This window comes from Musca autumnalis, unplaced genomic scaffold (assembly GCF_047663935.1).
Source record: "Musca autumnalis isolate F117 unplaced genomic scaffold, ASM4766393v1 scaffold_3, whole genome shotgun sequence".
Lineage (NCBI taxonomy): Eukaryota > Metazoa > Arthropoda > Insecta > Diptera > Muscidae > Musca > Musca autumnalis.
Window position 1 is genome coordinate 215,355,559 of NW_027411866.1, and position 20,246 is coordinate 215,375,804.

A 20,246-nucleotide genomic window follows, 5' to 3' on the forward strand; every position below is an offset into this window, starting at 1 on the left:
TCGTGCGATTTAACGCCTTTTGTGGGGCTATGTTAAAGCTCATGTCTATACACACATGCCCGCTTCAATTGACGCATTGGAAGACAACATTGATGCATTTATTCACGAGATACCACCCGAAATTATGGAAAGAGTATGCCAAAATTGGACTAAGCGGATGGACCATTTGAGGCGCAGTCACGGTCAACATTTGCATGAAATAATCTTCAAACATTAAATTATATGGACCGTACTATCGATTCAAATAAAAATTCCATGAATTTTTCTGAATTTTTTGTGTGTTTTTTTTTTTTGAAAACTTATAGTTCTTAAAAAATCACCCGCTAGATAAAAGATTATTTTAAGGTCTTCTCTAGTAGACAGAAGACCTTTTATGGTCTTCTCTAATAGACAGAAGACATTTTAAAGTCTTTTAGAGTAGACAGAATACCTTTTAAGGTTTTTTTAGGGGAGAAACTGTTCAATAATATATACGACACAGGACAAAATCCGCGAGATTGGTTGAAATCTACATTTGTCCCCATACGCCAGAAAATGCAACGATTATAGATTAATTAGCCTAATGAGCCACGCCTTAATAATATTCCTACGTATAATTCACAAAAGAATACACACCAGATGCGAGGCAGCAAGCAATAGGTGAAACGCAATTTGGATTTAAAGAGGAAATGGGAACTCGAGAAGCTCTACATGGTGTTCAGGTGCAATCCAAAAGTGTCGCGATGTCCAAAAAGATGTATTTATGTATTTCGTAGACTAAGAAAAGGCTTTGGAAGTTCTGACATCCATAGGCATTGAACACAAAGACATAAGATGGATAAAAAATCTATACTGGAACCAGACAGCATCAGTAGAAGTATTCGGTGAAACTTCAGATGAAGTAGTAATATCAAAAGCTGTTCGACAGGGGTGTATACTTTCAGCATTATTGTTTAATATATGTATATGCTGAACAAATATTTCGAGAATGCGTACAAGGAAAAAGGATTGGGATAAAAATACATGGACAATTCATTAATAATATTCGATACGCTGATGACACCATGATAATAGCGAGTTCTTTAGTTGGACTCTTAAGTTCTCTCAACGAGATAAGTAATTCATACGAATTATGCATTAATCTTAATAAGACAAAATAGTTGTGTCTTTTTACTTTTTCAGTAATAATTATTCAGTAACTTCTTTTCAGAGAGTAAGAGAGATTTTACTCTTTGATACGAAAATAGAGAAAAAAGTAAAAAGACAGCATTTAGTAAACTTTAGCAAGATACATAACAGTTGATAACCAAAACAAAAACATTGGTGTCAATGCATGAAAGAAAAACTAACTTCAAAGCAATGAAAAAGTTCTTCAATTTTAAGCAAAATAAATAAAAAATAATTAATATATTAATAAAATAATCAATAAATATAGCCGAATCTTAATATTTATAGTATTTTTCCACAAAAATAAGGTAAACATTGAGCAGCTGACCATTAGCAGATGATTAAAAAACAGCTGATCGAACTTGCTAAATGTTGCTGGGAAAAATTCTTTCAGCAACTTTTAGCAATTTCTCAGCAAGCAACTGTCAAAATTGTTCTCTCACTTCGCTCTCTTTTACTGAACTTTTGTGTAAAAAGACAGCATTTAGTAACATTTCGTAATAATTATTACAAATTATCACGTAAAAAGACACACCAAATATATGATCGTTAGTAAAAGTAACAATTGCTACAACTCCACACTAAAAATCGGTGAATCAGAAATAGATAGAGTAGGGATAGGTAAGTCGACTTTCGATTAATCGATTAGTCGACTTTTGCAGTTAAAAGTCTAAAAATCGTGGTTGACTTTTGGCTGGAGGGAAAATTGCATAATCGATTATCTTGTGATCGATTTTCGAGTTTGCCCATTCATTGCTAACTTGGCTGTTTTACAATTTTGGCGGTTTTATATTTTCAAAAGAAAACTCGAAAATCGATGAATAATCGATTTTCTGCGGTTATGGAAAAGTCGAAAGTAGAGTTTTATGACAAGTGAAATAATCGCCAGACCGAAAAATCGCATTTTTAGTTTTAGGCCAAAATCGAAAAATTATTGCATTCCATTACCTATCCCTAAGAGAGAGTATTCGTATAAATACTTGGAAGCACAAATAAATGAGCAGTGGCAATCTTCTAATGAAATACGATGTCGGATAGAAATGCCGATAGAAGCGTTTCTCAAATACAAAAAAGTACTAAGCAGCCACGACATTAACATTGAAATTAAAACCCGCTTTATCAAGTGCTATGTATGGCCTGTTCTATTGTACGGGGCTGAAACATTGGCTGTAAAATCAGCAGACGAGAAGAAATTGGAAGCATTTGAAATGTGGGCATACCGGCGTGTGCTCAAAATTCCATGGACCGATCGAGTTTCAAATGCCGAAGTTCTGCGAAGAATGAATGTACAATGGCAGCTAATTAAAACCATACAAAACACGAAAAGTTTCCTATTTGGGACATTTGATGAGGAACAACAAATATAAGATCCTGCAGATCATTCTCAAATCCCAAGTTGAAAGAAGACGTGGTAGAGGTCGACAAGAATTGTCCTGGCTAAAAAAATATTCAAGACTGGACCGGATACCATGATGAACTCAGTCTTCTAATAGCGGCTAAAAACCGACAATTATCGCTTTCTACATAAACTAGATATTTGCAAGGACAATGTAATAAAATTTGATATTGTATGTTCGCTTAACATACGGATAACGGATATGCAAATAAAGAAGATGAAGGAGAGAAATATGTAGACAGAACACTTTTATGGTCTTCTCTAAAAGACAGAAGACATTTTAAGGTCTTCTACAGTAGACAGAAGTCCCTTAAGATAATCTCTAGTACACAGAATAACTTTTAAGGTCTTCTTTAGTATACAGAAGACCTATTGTGGTCTGATAGGCAGGAGGTATATCTTTAAGGTCTTCTGCAGAAGACCTTTAAAGGTATTTTATAGAAGAAAGAAGTCCCTTATGGTCATCTCTACTAGACAGAAGAACTTTTATGGTCTTCTTTAGTAGACAGAAGACCTATTATGGTCTTCTCTAATAGGTCTTCTATAGTAGAAATAAGTAGACAAAATACTTTTTACGGTATTCGCTAAAAGACAGAAGACCTTTTAAGGTCTTGCCTAGTAGGAAGAGGACTTTTTGGGGTCTTCTACAGTAGACAGAAAACCTTTTAAGGTCTTCTATAGTAGAAAGAAGACCCTTAAGGTCATCTCTAAGGACTTCTGTTAAGGACTTCTTTAGTAGACAGAAAACCTATTATGGTCCTCTCTAATAGACAGAAGACGGTAAGGTCTTCTATAGTGGAGGAACGACGTTTTAAGGTCTTCTATAGTATAAAGAAGTATTTTAAGGTATTCTCTAGTAGACAGATCTTCTATACTAGTCCATTAATGATCATCTCTAGTAGACAGAAGAACTTAAAAGGTCTTCTCTGTTAGGCAGAAGACTTTTAAAGGGCTTTGCTAATAGACGGAAGACTTAAGGTCTTCTACAGTATACAGAAGGCCGTTTAAGGTCTTCTATATTAGAAAGACAAAATACTTTTTAAGGTCTTCGCTAACTGACAGAAGACCTTTCAAGGTCTTCCCTAGTAGACAGAAGACTTTTTAGGGTATTTTACAGTAGACAGAAGACCGTTTAAGGCCTTTCCTAATAGACAGAAGACTTAAGGTATTTTACAGTAGACAGAAGGCCTTTTAAGGTATTCTATAGTAGAAAGAAGTATACAGAATTCTTTCTAAGGTCTTCGCTAAATGAAAGAAGACCTTTTAATGTCTTCCCTAGTAGACAGAAGACTTTTTTAGGGTCTTCTACAGTAGACAGAAGAAGTGTTAAGGTCTTCTTTAGTAGACAGAAGACCTATTATGTTCTTATCTATAGTGGACAGATGACCTTTTAAGGTCTTCTATAGTATAAAGAAGATTTTTAAGGTCTTCTATAGTAGACAGAAGACCTCTTATGGTCTTCTCTAATATACAGAAGACCTCTTAAGGTCTTCTATAGTAGAAAGAAGTCCTTTAAGGATCATCCCTAGTAAACAGTTTAAGTTTAAGGTCTTCTATAGTAGGTAGAAGTAGACAGAATACTTTTTAAGGTCTTCGCTAAATGACAGAAGATCTTTTAAGGTCTTCCATAGTAGACAGAAGACTTTTTAGGGTCTGCTATAGTAGACAGAAGAACTGTTAAGGTCTTCTTTAGTAGACAGAAGACCTATTATGGTCTTCTCTAATAGACAGAAGACTGTAAGGTCTTCTATAGTTGACAAACGACCATTTAAGGTCTTCTATAGTAGAAAGAAGTCCTTTAAGGGTCATCTCTAGTAAACAGTTTAAGTTTAAGGTCTTCTATAGTAGACAGAAGAACTGTTAAGGTCTTCTTTAGTAGACAGAAGACCTATTATGTTCTTATCTAATAGACAGAAGACTGTAAGGTCTTCTATAGTGGACAGATGACCTTTTAAGGTCTTCTATAGTATAAAGAAGATTTTTAAGGTCTTTTCTAGTAGACAGAAGACCTCTTATGGTCTTCTCTAATAGATAGAAGACCTTTTAAGGTCTTCTATAGTAGAAAGAAGTCCCTTAAGGGTCATCTCTACTAAACAGTTTAAGTTTAAGGTCTTCTATAGTAGGAAGAAGTGGACAGAATACATTTTAAGGTCTTCGCTAAATGACAGAAGACCTTTTAAGGTCTTGCCTAGTAGACATAAGCCTTTTTAGGGTCTTCCACAGTAGACAGAAGAACTGTTAATGACTTCTTTAGTAGACAGAAGACCTATTATGGTCTTATCTAATAGACAGAAGACTGTAAAGTCTTCTATAGTGGACAGATAACCTTTTAAGGTCTCCTATAGTATAAAGGAGATTTCTAAGGTCTTCTCTAGTAGACAGAAGACCTCTTATGGTCTTCTCTAATAGACAGAAGACCTTTTAAGGTCTTCTATAGTAGAACGAAGTCCTTTAAGGGCCATCTCTACTAAACAGTTTAAGGTCTTCTATAGTAGCAAGAAGTGGACAGAATACTTTTTAACGTCTTCGCTAAATGACAGAAGACATTTTAAAGTCTTCCCTAGCAGACAGAAGACTTTTAAGGATCTTCTACAGTAGACAGAATAACTGTTAAGATCTTCTTTAGTAGACAGAAGACCTATTATGGTCTTTTCTAATAGACAGAAGACTGTAAGGTCTTCTATAGTTGACAAACAACCGTTTAAGGTCTCCTATAGTATAAAGGATATTTTTAAGGTCTTCTCTAGTAGACAGAATACCTCTTATGGTCTTCTCTAATAGACAGAAGACCTTTTAAGGTCTTCTATAGTAGAAAGAAGTCCTTTAAGGGTCATCTCTAGTAAACAGTTTAAGTGTAAGGTCTTCTGTAGAAGGAAGAAGTAGACGGAATACATTTTAAGGCCTTCGCTAAATGACAGAAGACCTTTTAAGGTCTTGCCTAGTAGACAGAAGCCTTCTTAGGGTCTTCCGCAGTAGACAGAAGAACTGTTAAGGTCTTCTTTAGTAGACAGAAGACCTTAGTTGACAAACGACTTTTTAAGGTCTCCTATAGTATAAAGGAGATTTTTAAGGTCTTCTCTAGTAGACAGAAGACCTTTGAAAGTCTTCTATAGTAGAAAGATGTCTTGTATGGGTCATCTCTAGTAAACAGAATAACATTTAAGGTATTTTGTAGTAGACAGAGGACCCTCTATTTTCTGTGGCATCCCGTATGACCATTTCCAGTAGAATGTTAAATGCATAGATAGACTTGTCTGAAACCTCGTATTTTATTGAACGGCTTGGAGACTTTCTTTTCTATTGTTACTGCCGAGCTACTGTCAGCCAAAGTCATCCTGCATATTCGTATTAGTTTTGCAGGGACGCCAAACTCAGATATGGCTTGGAACACTTTTTTCTAATTGGTCTGTCGAAGGCGGCCTTATAATCGATGACAAACAGGTGATAAGCGTCGATTTGTCTATCGTGGGCCTTCTCTAGTATTTGACAAAGAGCGAAGATTTGGTCAGTTGCTGATTTACCAGGTCTAAAACCGATTATTTTGTTGACCAAAACCTTTGTATGCTTTGGGTAGAGGACTTATGCATCTGAAGTTAGCACAAACCGTCTTGTCTCCTTGCATGTGCATGGGACTTAGTAAGCTAGGGTTTCAATCATTGGGCATGCTTTCTTCTCCCTACCCAATTTCGCTATTTAGCTGATGCATACATACTCCTTATCAGCATTTCACCACAGGACTTGAACAGCTCTTCTGCTTCTTTATTGTTTTTCAGTCAATTAATTGCTGTCAAGACCTCACTTTGGCTAAGTGGTAGACATTCAATGTTGCCGTTTGCGATTGGTTCTGGGGTATCTTCATCGCCGGCCATATTCTATACTAAGAGCTTTATGAAATGACCTTCTTTCCTTATTGCTATACCGTGTTTGCCCATGACATACTGCAAATTTAAGGTTTCGTATTCTATTTTAGAGCAGTGATGGCCAAAATCACACATTTGCAGATTATAACTTGCGCTAGTGTGAGTGGAAACGTAAACAATGCGTTAACCGAACGAATGTGTTTACAGTGTACGTGTGTGTCGTATGCCCGCGGGCATAGGAAAGTTGTTGTTGGTGGCCATCACTGTTTTAGAGTTAGAATCGCCCAAAACCACCATCAATTTTTTTTTTTTTTTTTTTTTTGACAAGTTCCGTATCTGGCATTAATTTTTAATTTTTTTTTTCAAAAAATTTCAGTTTCCTAGGAAAACATATCCACGTGTTAATAAGCTTTGTCATCGCTTATATTTTCATCAATTTTTTATTTTCCTTTGTTAATCAAAAAATTAGATTTTATTTTTATGGCCACCATCATCATCATCACCACCACAACAACACTGCCATTCCGATCACAACACAATTAATTTTCTTTTTATTAATAGCCCAACCCATAAACAAAACAAAAAAAGTTCCATTCCACCACCACCACCACCCACTTGGCGAAATGGATCCTTTATTGTTTTGAACTTTTGTTATGGTATTTTGTTTTCATCATTATTATTATTTTTTATTATTTAAACAATAATAACAACACACCTAGCTTTTTAGAAGACAAGAAAAAATACCCTCCATTCTTATTGTTTTTCTTTCTTGCCTTTCTTTAACGCACTATTTATAAGAAATTAAATGCAAAAAGAATGTAAGAAAGAAAATAAGTCATTATTTTGCATATTTAGTATTCTCATCAGGCGAAACAACCAACCATCTCGTCCAACAGCCAAACTCCCTACCTCCGCTATACAATCCAATACCCCCGATGAGCCTGCTACATTACATTGCCAATAAACGAAAGACATTCCTTTGGCATGAATCTGCCAAACGCATTTCCTAGAAATGGAAGAAGACTGCAAAACAATCAAGCGACCACCATTTGGCTCAGTCATCATCAACATATTGGGACGACGACGCCGATAGTCAGTTAGTAAGCATGCAGTATGCAGCGCTGCATTCATTGTAAGATCTGCCAGCTTCATGAATACATACATGCAAACGTGAGCACACTCACAGGGACACTTTGAAGACCCACTGTAATAATGAGTATGATAACAAAAGAAAAATTTAAAAAAAAATTGGTTTCTTTTCAAGCTTCCAAAGGTTTAGTCTTGTTGAAGCTTCCTTTCTTTAGAGGCTACCTTATAGGAAGCTATATAGGCTATTTTCTAAGAACCTATAAAGGCCACTTTATAGCAATCTCCAAAGGCCACTTTATAGGAATCTGTAAATGGCAAGTTGCCCCCTCAACTTGCTCAAATTCGAGAAGAGTTTCACTCGCGAGTGAAATTCGAGCGAGTATTCGGAGCTCTGTCTACGAAGCTCTTCTATATACATAGATAGAAGACCTTAAATATTATCCTAAAGACTTTCTAAACTTTTTCTATAAAAAAATGAAAAAAGTTTAAAATTCATAAACATTTTTGGTCTTCTATTTTTATGTTCTTCATTTCCCACTTGGTGTATTTGACGTCACAAATTTTCGTATGTCTTATCTCTGGCACTACAAATATTTATACAACCGACGATGATGATAGACTGTTTTCAAGTAGTCCATAATTGTTGGAACTATTTTTTTAGCAGCAATCGATCCACAACCATCATAATGGGTCATATCTCAAAAAAAAAAAAAAAAAAAAAAAAAACAAAAACAAAACTATTCATAGTGGCTGGAGATAACAAATTAAATTTTTGTGGCTTTGGCTGATGATTTTGCATAAATGTCGGTTTATGCTTTTTAGATAAAATGTTTTTTTATCATATTTCCAATGAACTTGACTTTGTTTATCGGGAAAGCTATTTTTATAATTTGAATGATGAAGAAATTTTTTGGTTAAAATTTTTTTTTGTAGGAATGGGAATTAAATTCGTAAAGACAAATATCAATGAGAAGAATTAATTTTAGATAATATAAAATATAAAAAATAAAATATAAAATATAAAATATATAAAATACAAAATATAAAATATATAAAATATAAAATATAAAATATAAAATATAAAATATAAAATATAAAATATAAAATATAAAATATAATATATATAAAATATAAAATATAAAATATAAAATATAAAATATAAAATATAAAATATAAAATATAAAATATAAAATATAAAATATAAAATATAAAATATAAAATATAAAATATAAAATATAAATATAAAAATATAAAATATAAAATATAAAATATAAAATATAAAATATAAAATATAAAATATAAAATATAAAATATAAAATATAAAATATAAAATATAAAATATAAAATATAAAATATAAAATATAAAATATAAAATATAAAATATAAAATATAAAATATAAAATATAAAATATAAAATATAAAATATAAAATATAAAATATAAAATATAAAATATAAAATATAAAATATAAAATATAAAATATAAAATATAAAATATAAAATATAAAATATAAAATATAAAATATAAAATATAAAATATAAAATATAAAATATAAAATAAAAATAAAAAATATAAATATAAAATATAAAATATAAAATATAAAATATAAAATATAAATATAAAATATAAAATATAAAATATAAAATATAAAATATAAAATATAAAATATAAAATATAAAATATAAAATATAAAATATAAATATAAAATATAAAATATAAAATATAAAATATAAATATAAAATATAAAATATAAAATATAAAATATAAAATATAAAATATAAAATATAAAATATAAAATATAAAATATAAAATATAAAATATAAAATATAAAATATAAAATATAAAATATAAAATATAAAATATAAAATATAAAATATAAATATAAATATAAAATAAAATATAAAATATAAAATATAAAATATAAAATATAAAATATAAAATATAAAATATAAAATATAAAATATAAAATATAAAATATAAAATATAAAATATAAAATATAAAATATAAAATATAAAATATAAAATATAAAATATAAAATATAAATATAAAATATAAAATATAAAATATAAAATATAAAATATAAAATATAAAATATAAAATATAAAATATAAAATATAAAATATAAAATATAAATATAAAATATAAAATATAAAATATAAAATAATAAAATATAAAATATAAAATATAAAATATAAAATATAAAATATAAAATATAAAATATAAAATATAAAATATAAAATATAAAATATAAAATATAAAATATAAAATATAAAATATAAAATATAAAATATAAAATATAAAATATAAAATATAAAATATAAATATAAAATATAAATATAAAATATAAAATATAAAATATAAAATATAAAATATAAAATATAAAAATAAAATATAAAATATAAAATATAAAATATAAAATATAAAATATAAAATATAAAATATAAAATATAAAATATAAAATATAAAATATAAAATATAAAATATAAAATATAAAATATAAAATATAAAATATAAAATATAAAATATAAAATATAAAATATAAAATATAAAATATAAAATATAAAATATAAAATATAAAATATAAAATATAAAATATAAAATATAAAATATAAAATATAAAATATAAAATATAAAATATAAAATATAAAATATAAAATATAAAATATAAAATATAAAATATAAAATATAAAATATAAAATATAAAATATAAAATATAAAATATAAAATATAAAATATAAATATAAAATATAAAATATAAAATATAAAATATAAAATATAAAATATAAAATATAAAATATAAAATATAAAATATAAATATAAATATAAAATATAAAATATAAAATATAAAATATAAAATATAAAATATAAAATATAAAATATAAAATATAAAATATAAAATATAAAATATAAAATATAAAATATAAAATATAAAATATAAAATATAAAATATAAAATATAAAATATAAATATAAATATAAAATATAAATATAAAATATAAAATATAAAATATAAAATATAAAATATAAAATATAAAATATAAAATATAAAATATAAAATATAAAATATAAATATAAAATATAAAATATAAAATATAAAATATAAAATATAAAATATAAAATATAAAATATAAAATATAAAATATAAAATAAAATATAAATATAAAATATAAAATATAAAATATAAAATATAAAATATAAAATATAAAATATAAAATATAAAATATAAAATATAAAATATAAAATATAAAATATAAAATATAAATATAAAATATAAAATATAAAATATAAAATATAAAATATAAAATATAAAATATAAAAATAAAATATAAAATATAAAATATAAAATATAAATATAAAATATAAAATATAAAATATAAAATATAAAATATAAAATATAAAATATAAAATATAAAATATAAAATATAAATATAAAATATAAAATATAAAATATAAAATATAAAATATAAAATATAAAATATAAAATATAAAATATAAAATATAAAATATAAAATATAAAATATAAAATATAAAATATAAAATATAAAATATAAAATATAAAATATAAAATATAAAATATAAAATATAAAATATAAAATATAAAATATAAAATATAAAATATAAAATATAAAATATAAAATATAAAATATAAAATATAAAATATAAAATATAAAATATAAAATATAAAATATAAAATATAAAATATAAAATATAAAATATAAAATATAAAATATAAAATATAAAATATAAAATATAAAATATAAAATATAAATTATAAAATATAAAATATAAAATATAAAATATAAAATATAAAATATAAAATATAAAATATAAAATATAAAATATAAAATATAAAATATAAAATATAAAATATAAAATATAAAATATAAAATATAAAATATAAAATATAAAATATAAAATATAAAATATAAAATATAAAATATAAAATATAAAATATAAAATATAAAATATAAAATATAAAATATAAAATATAAAATATAAATATAAAATATAAAATATAAAATATAAAATATAAAATATAAAATATAAAATATAAAATATAAAATATAAAATATAAAATATAAAATATAAAATATAAAATATAAAATATAAAATATAAAATATAAAATATAAAATATAAAATATAAAATATAAAATATAAAATATAAAATATAAAATATAAAATATAAAATATAAAATATAAAATATAAAAATATAAAATATAAAATATAAAATATAAAATATAAAATATAAAATATAAAATATAAAATATAAAATATAAAATATAAAATATAAAATATAAAATATAAAATATAAAATATAAAATATAAAATATAAAATATAAAATATAAAATATAAAATATAAAATATAAAATATAAAATATAAAATAAAATATAAAATATAAAATATAAAATATAAAATATAAAATATAAAATATAAAATATAAAATATAAAATATAAAATATAAAATATAAAATATAAAATATAAAATATAAAATATAAAATATAAAATATAAAATATAAAATATAAAATATAAAATATAAAATATAAAATATAAAATATAAATATAAAATATAAAATATAAAATATAAAATATAAAATATAAAATATAAAATATAAAATATAAAATATAAAATATAAAATATAAAATATAAATATAAAATATAAAATATAAAATATAAAATATAAAATATAAAATATAAAATATAAAATATAAAATATAAAATATAAAATATAAAATATAAAATATAAAATATAAAATATAAAATATAAAATATAAAATATAAAATATAAAATATAAAATATAAAATATAAAATATAAAATATAAAATATAAATATAAAATATAAAATATAAAATATAAAATATAAAATATAAAATATAAAATATAAATATAAAATATAAAATATAAAATATAAAATATAAAATATAAAATATAAAATATAAAATATAAATATAAAATATAAAAATAATAAAATATAAAATATAAAATATAAAATATAAAATATAAAATATAAAAATATAAAATATAAAATATAAAATATAAAATATAAAATATAAAATATAAAATATAAAATATAAAATATAAAATATAAAATATAAAATATAAAATATAAAATATAAAATATAAAATATAAAATATAAAATATAAAATATAAAATATAAAATATAAAATATAAAATATAAAATATAAAATATAAAATATAAAATATAAAATATAAATATAAAATATAAAATATAAAATATAAAATATAAAATATAAAATATAAAATATAAAATATAAAATATAAAATATAAAATATAAAATATAAAATATAAAATATAAAATATAAAATAAAATAAAATATAAAATATAAAATATAAAATATAAAATATAAAATATAAAATATAAAATATAAAATATAAAATATAAAATATAAAATATAAAATATAAAATATAAAATATAAAATATAAAATATAAAATATAAAATATAAAATAAAATATAAAATATAAAATATAAAATATAAAATATAAAATATAAAATATAAAATATAAAATATAAAATATAAATATAAAATATAAAATATAAAATATAAAATATAAAATATAAAATATAAAATATAAAATATAAAATATAAAATATAAAATATAAAATATAAAATATAAAATATAAAATATAAAATATAAATATAAAATATAAAATATAAAATATAAAAATATAAAATATAAAATATAAAATATAAAATATAAAATATAAAATATAAAATATAAAATATAAAATATAAAATATAAAATATAAAATATAAAATATAAAATATAAAATATAAAATATAAAATATAAAATAAAAATATAAAAATATAAAATATAAAATATAAAATATAAAATATAAAATATAAAATATAAAATATAAAATATAAAAATAAAATATAAAATATAAAATATAAAATATAAAATATAAAATATAAAATATAAAATATAAAATATAAAATATAAAATATAAAATATAAAATATAAAATATAAAATATAAAATATAAAATATAAAATATAAAATATAAAATATAAAATATAAAATATAAAATATAAAATATAAAATATAAAATATAAAAAAATATAAAATATAAAATATAAAATATAAAATATAAAATATAAAATATAAAATATAAAATATAAAATATAAAATATAAAATATAAATATAAAATATAAAATATAAAATATAAAATATAAAATATAAAATATAAAATAAAATATAAAAATATAATATATAAAATATAAAATATAAAATATAAAATATAAAATATAAAATATAAAATATAAATATAAAATATAAAATATAAAATATAAAATATAAAATATAAAATATAAAATATAAAATATAAAATATAAAATATAAAATATAAAATATAAAATATAAAATATAAAATATAAAATATAAAATATAAAATATAAATATAAAATATAAAATATAAAATATAAAATATAAAATATAAAATATAAAATATAAAATATAAAATATAAAATAAAAATATAAAATATAAAATATAAAATATAAAATATAAAATATAAAATATAAAATATAAAATATAAAATATAAAATATAAAATATAAAATATAAAATATAAAATATAAAATATAAAATATAAATATAAAATATAAAATATAAAATATAAAATATAAAATATAAAATATAAAATATAAAATATAAAATATAAAATATAAAATATAAAATATAAAATATAAAATATAAAATATAAAATATAAAATATAAAATATAAAATATAAAATATAAAATATAAAATATAAAATATAAAATATAAAATATAAAATATAAAATATAAAATATAAAATATAAAATATAAAATATAAAATATAAAATATAAAATATAAAATATAAAATATAAAATATAAAATATAAAATATAAAATATAAAATATAAAATATAAAATATAAAATATAAAATATAAAATATAAAATATAAAATATAAAATATAAAATATAAAATATAAAATATAAAATATAAAATATAAAATATAAAATATAAAATATAAAATATAAAATATAAAATATAAAATATAAAATATAAAATATAAAATATAAAATATAAAATATAAAATATAAAATATAAAATATAAAATATAAAATGTAAAATATAAAATGTAAAATATAAAATATAAAATATAAAATATAAAATATAAAATATAAAATATAAAATATAAAATATAAAATATAAAATATAAAATATAAAATATAAAATATAAAATATAAAATATAAAATATAAAATATAAAATATAAAATATAAAATATAAAATATAAAATATAAAATATAAAATATAAAATATAAAATATAAAATATAAAATATAAAATGTAAAATATAAAATGTAAAATATAAAATATAAAATATAAAATATAAAATATAAAATATAAAATATAAAATATAAAATATAAAATATAAAATGTAAAATATAAAATATAAAATATAAAATATAAAATATAAAATATAAAATATAAAATATAAAATATAAAATATAAAATATAAAATATAAAATATAAAATATAAAATATAAAATATAAAATATAAAATATAAAATATAAAATATAAAATATAAAATATAAAATATAAAATATAAAATATAAAATATAAAATATAAAATATAAAATATAAAATATAAAATATAAAATATAAAATATAAAATATAAAATATAAAATATAAAATATAAAATATAAAATATAAATATAAAATATAAAATATAAAATATAAAATATAAAATATAAAATATAAAATATAAAATATAAAATATAAAATATAAAATATAAAATATAAAATATAAAATATAAAATATAAAATATAAAATATAAAATATAAAATATAAAATATAAAATATAAAATATAAAATATAAAATATAAAATATAAAATATAAAATATAAAATATAAAATATAAAATATAAAATATAAAATATAAAATATAAAATATAAAATATAAAATATAAAATATAAAATATAAAATATAAAATATAAAATATAAAATATAAAATATAAAATATAAAATATAAAATATAAAATATAAAATATAAAATATAAAATATAAAATATAAAATATAAAATATAAAATATAAAATATAAAATATAAAATATAAAATATAAAATATAAAATATAAAATATAAAATATAAAATATAAAATATAAAATATAAAATATAAAATATAAAATATAAAATATAAAATATAAAATATAAAATATAAAATATAAAATATAAAATATAAAATATAATATATAAAATATAAAATATAAAATATAAAATATAAAATATAAAATATAAAATATAAAATATAAAATATAAAATATAAAATATAAAATATAAAATATAAAATATAAAATATAAAATATAAAATATAAAATATAAAATATAAAATATAAAATATAAAATATAAAATATAAAATATAAAATATAAAATATAAAATATAAAATATAAAATATAAAATATAAAATATAAAATATAAAATATAAAATATAAAATATAAAATATAAAATATAAAATATAAAATATAAAATATAAAATATAAAATATAAAATATAAAATATAAAATATAAAATATAAAATATAAAATATAAAATATAAAATATAAAATATAAAATATAAAATATAAAATATAAAATATAAAATATAAAATATAAAATATAAAATATAAAATATAAAATATAAAATATAAATATAAAATATAAAATATAAAATATAAAATATAAAATATAAAATATAAAATATAAAATATAAAATATAAAATATAAAATATAAATATAAAATATAAAATATAAAATATAAAATATAAAATATAAAATATAAAATATAAAATATAAAATATAAAATATAAAATATAAAATATAAAATATAAAATATAAAATATAAAATATAAAATATAAAATATAAAATATAAAATATAAAATATAAAATATAAAATATAAAATATAAAATATAAAATATAAAATATAAAATATAAAATATAAAATATAAAATATAAAATATAAAATATAAAATATAAAATATAAAATATAAAATATAAAATATAAAATATAAAATATAAAATATAAAATATAAAATATAAAATATAAAATATAAAATATAAAATATAAAATATAAAATGTAAAATATAAAATGTAAAATATAAAATATAAAATATAAAATATAAAATATAAAATATAAAATATAAAATATAAAATATAAAATATAAAATATAAAATATAAAATATAAAATATAAAATATAAAATATAAAATATAAAATATAAAATATAAAATATAAAATATAAAATATAAAATATAAAATATAAAATATAAAATATAAAATATAAAATATAAAATATAAAATATAAAATATAAAATATAAAATATAAAATATAAAATATAAAATATAAAATATAAAATATAAAATATAAAATATAAAATATAAAATATAAAATATAAAATATAAAATATAAAATATAAAATATAAAATATAAAAATATAAAATATAAAATATAAAATATAAAATATAAAATATAAAATATAAATATAAAATATAAAATATAAAATATAAAATATAAAATATAAAATATAAAATATAAAATATAAAATATAAAATATAAAATATAAAATATAAAATATAAAATATAAAATATAAAATATAAAATATAAAATATAAAATATAAAATATAAAATATAAAATATAAAAATATAAAATATAAAATATAAAATATAAAATATAAAATATAAAATATAAAATATAAAATATAAAATATAAAATATAAAATATAAAATATAAAATATAAATATAAAATATAAAATATAAAATATAAAATATAAAATATAAAATATAAATATAAAATATAAAATATAAAATATAAAATATTAAATATAAAATATAAAATATAAAATATAAAATATAAAATATAAAATATAAAATATAAAATATAAAATATAAAATATAAAATATAAAATATAAAATATAAAATATAAAATATAAAATATAAAAATATAAAATGTAAAATATAAAATATAAAATATAAAATATAAAATATAAAATATAAAATATAAAATATAAAATATAAAATATAAAATATAAAATATAAAATATAAAATATAAAATATAAAATATAAAATATAAAATATAAAATATAAAATATAAAATATAAAATATAAAATATAAAATATAAATATAAAATATAAAATATAAAATATAAAATATAAAATATAAAATATAAAATATAAAATATAAAATATAAAATATAAAATATAAAATGTAAAATATAAAATGTAAAATATAAAATATAAAATATAAAATATAAAATATAAAATATAAAATATAAAATATAAAATATAAAATATAAAATATAAAATGTAAAATATAAAATATAAAATATAAAATATAAAATATAAAATATAAAATATAAAATATAAAATATAAAATATAAAATATAAAATATAAAATATAAAATATAAAATATAAAATATAAAATATAAAATATAAAATATAAAATATAAAATATAAAATATAAAATATAAAATATAAAATATAAAATATAAAATATAAAATATAAAATATAAAATATAAAATATAAAATATAAAATATAAAATATAAAATATAAAATATAAAATATAAATATAAAATATAAAATATAAAATATAAAATATAAAATATAAAATATAAAATATAAAATATAAAATATAAAATATAAAATATAAAATATAAAATATAAATATAAAATATAAAATATAAAATATAAAATATAAAATATAAAATATAAAATATAAAATATAAAATATAAAATATAAAATATAAAATATAAAATATAAAATATAAAATATAAAATATAAAATATAAAATATAAAATATAAAATATAAAATATAAAATATAAAATATAAAATATAAAATATAAAATATAAAATATAAAATATAAAATATAAAATATAAAATATAAAATATAAAATATAAATATAAAATATAAAATATAAAATATAAAATATAAAATATAAAATATAAATATAAAATATAAAATATAAAATATAAAATATAAAATATAAAATATAAAATATAAAATATAAAATATAAAATATAAAATATAAAATATAAAATATAAAATATAAAATATAAAATATAAAATATAAAATATAAAATATAAAATATAAAATATAAAATATAAAATATAAAATATAAAATATAAAATATAAAATATAAAATATAAAATATAAAATATAAAATATAAAATATAAAATATAAAATATAAAATATAAAATATAAAATATAAAATATAAAATATAAAATATAAAATATAAAATATAAAATATAAAATATAAAATATAAAATATAAAATATAAAATATAAAATATAAAATATAAAATATAAAATATAAAATATAAAATATAAAATATAAAATATAAAATATAAAATATAAAATATAAAATATAAAATATAAAATATAAAATATAAAATATAAAATATAAAATATAAAATATAAAATATAAAATATAAAATATAAAATATAAAATATAAAATATAAAATATAAAATATAAAATATAAAATATAAATATAAAATATAAAATATAAAATATAAAATATAAAATATAAAATATAAAATATAAAATATAAAATATAAAATATAAAATATAAAATATAAAATATAAAATATAAAATATAAAATATAAAATATAAAATATAAAATATAAAATATAAAATATAAAATATAAAATATAAAATATAAAATATAAAATATAAAATATAAAATATAAAATATAAAATATAAAATATAAAATATAAAATATAAAATATAAAATATAAAATATAAAATATAAAATATAAAATATAAAATATAAAATATAAAATATAAAATATAAAATATAAAATATAAAATATAAAATATAAAATATAAAATATAAAATATAAAATATAAAATATAAAATATAAAATATAAAATATAAAATATAAAATATAAAATATAAAATATAAAGTATAAAATATAAAATATAAAATATAAAATATAAAATATAAAATATAAAATATAAAATATAAAATATAAAATATAAAATATAAAATATAAAATATAAAATATAAAATATAAAATATAAAATATAAAATATAAAATATAAAATATAAAATATAAAATATAAAATATAAAATATAAAATATAAAATATAAAATATAAAATATAAAATATAAAATATAAAATATAAAATATAAAATATAAAATATAAAATATAAAATATAAAATATAAAATATAAAATATAAAATATAAAATATAAAATATAAAATATAAAATATAAAATATAAAATATAAAATATAAAATATAAAATATAAAATATAAAATATAAAATATAAAATATAAAATATAAAATATAAAATATAAAATATAAAATATAAAATATAAAATATAAAATATAAAATATAAAATATAAAATATAAAATATAAAATATAAAATATAAAATATAAAATATAAAATATAAAATATAAAATATAAAATATAAAATATAAAATATAAAATATAAAATATAAAATATAAAATATAAAATATAAAATATAAAATATAAAATATAAAATATAAAATATAAAATATAAAATATAAAATATAAAATATAAAATATAAAATATAAAATATAAAATATAAAATATAAAATATAAAATATAAAAGTATAAAATATAAAAGTATAAAATATAAAATATAAAATATAAAATATAAAATATAAAATATAAATATATAAATATATAATATATATATAAATAAGTCCCTTAACTGCCATGAAG

At 14.8% G+C, this 20,246-nt stretch overlaps 1 protein-coding gene across 9 annotated transcripts in view; it reads left to right on the forward strand.

The window, feature by feature from the left end:
* Positions 1-20,246, forward strand: part of HDAC4 (histone deacetylase 4) — a 176,818-nt gene that overhangs the window by 13,190 nt on the left and 143,382 nt on the right. The window lies entirely within an intron of this gene.